The sequence below is a fragment of the Clarias gariepinus genome, chromosome 27, assembly GCF_024256425.1.
Source record: "Clarias gariepinus isolate MV-2021 ecotype Netherlands chromosome 27, CGAR_prim_01v2, whole genome shotgun sequence".
NCBI lineage: Eukaryota > Metazoa > Chordata > Actinopteri > Siluriformes > Clariidae > Clarias > Clarias gariepinus.
The window spans coordinates 17712501-17714615 of NC_071126.1; positions in this window are offsets into that span (position 1 = coordinate 17712501).

Below are 2115 nucleotides of genomic sequence, written 5' to 3' on the forward strand. Positions count from 1 at the left end.
ACTCGCCCTATCAAACACACTTTATAGCGTCTATGGGAGTCACAAGACAAAAGAACGAACGATTCGGACCAAAGGACTCAAAGGTAACTACTCATTTCTGTTTCCTGTACATAACCTACGGAGGTTTTGCGATGCTTTGTGCCCAGTAGAAAATGAACGAAGCACTCTCTGAGACGACTCGTTCTTCTGATTCATGTGTTAAAAAAGAATGAACCGTTCCATCACTAACATACACACACACACACGACAGTCAATATATTGATCAATTATTTTAGTCTAATCTGTAAACTGTCAAGTACAGGGAGAACATGCAAACTCTACACTCACACAGACACAAGGCAGGAATCGAACCCTCGACCCTGGAGGTGCGAAACCACAGTGCCACCTTGCTGCGTACCTACAGATACGGTACAAGGTGGTTACATGGGGTTGATTATTTGTGAGTTCATGAATTTTCCACCTTGATAATGTTAAGGTCTTTGCAATGGCTTTGAAGCTTTAGAAATTTGGGAAACTTTGATTTCCATGTTCATGTTTTATTCCACCGTCATGGCTACTTGTTTCTTGAAATATTCCCAATAAATGACCGAAAATTACATAATTTATTTTTAAAACACTTTCTCACACCTTATGTCACCAATTCGGTCAAGCAATTCAAACCTGCAGCATGAAAATGACTGTGTGTCTTTCAACCTATTGAGTTTCGTGCCTGCAGTTATTTATATTCTACTTCTGCACGGCAGATGCACAGACATGTTTAATTGCTTTCAGGCCATGTGTGTGTGTGTGTGTGTGTGTGTGTGTGTGTGTGAGTGTGTGAGTGGGTGGTTGGTCGTTGAGTCTCCTTCAGCTCTGTCCCTAATACAGAAGTTGCACTATGTAGAAACAGTTGCCATGGCGAACGCAATTAACAGGTGCGTTTTTAAAGTCTTGGAGACTCTCAGTTTCCTCTAAAGGACGTTGCATCATCCCTCTCCGTGTCTACTGTTCTTCAGATCTCTCTCTCTGTCTCTCTGAGTGAAAGCTTATCATCCAGGCCGTATCAGTAAAGTCCAGCTGCTTGTAAAAATCACAAAAGAAGCCATCCTGGTTTGTGGTGATGGTGCAAAGTGGAGGCTGGGCTCATTCGATAAGCCTCGGGTTGAACAGGGTGAACCCGCTAAAGCCATCGCCACGGAAACCGAATGCCAGGACCGAGAGGAGGCGTGGCATGTGTGAGTGTGTTGGGGCGTGACAACCTCTCTATCTGTGTGTGTGAGAAGCGTAGGAGAGATGAGCTGAAGACAGTCCTGGAGGATGAACAGTGAGAGGCGGAGGCGCTGCTTCACGCCAAAACCCTACGTGAAGACTTTCTATATACGTGAATACTAAAGCCCTGATGTTAAAAATATTAACCAACTATCCAAAGCTGATGTTCATGATGATAGCTATTGCTTAAAAAAAATTAAATGAACCTGTTTACCTGTAGTGCCTCGTGAAAAAACAAAAACATTGTAACAGGTTGATTTTTATTGTACATTAAAATGATTTATGTTATATCAGTGTGAATGTTTCTGTCATGTTGCAAAACGCTATAACTCCACCTCTCACAGTTTTCGTCCAAATGGATAAATCCGCCAGCAGTTGTGTTTGTAGTTACTGTAAATATGTAATTTATTTTGAATAATATGTAAGGTCTATTAAAACATATATTGCAAACTCATGCTTTGGCTGTGTTTTTGTACTGAGTCGCAGCTCTGAACAAGGGAAAAGTTGTGATGCACACAACTGTACGATTGTTAAAAAACTCTAGTTTGCAGCCTCACCAGTCGCCTCCTCCACCAGTTTCACTTTGACTTGGGTTTTTGACGACAACGGCGTATCATAGTGCAGGGATGTCCTGTATAAGGGCCAATCTGTCATCAACCACCCGCATATACTGTACACAACATGTGTATCTCATGTGTCTTGTACACACAGCTATCTCTCTGTCTAATCTATTTCGTAAATAAATTACTTTTGTATTACTTTTGTGATGATTCAAAGCTAAAAAAAAAAAAAGAATATAGCGATTTTAAACTAATAGTTTTCTTATAGACAACTGCAGATGATATGTTTTTCCAAAATGAGTGAAAA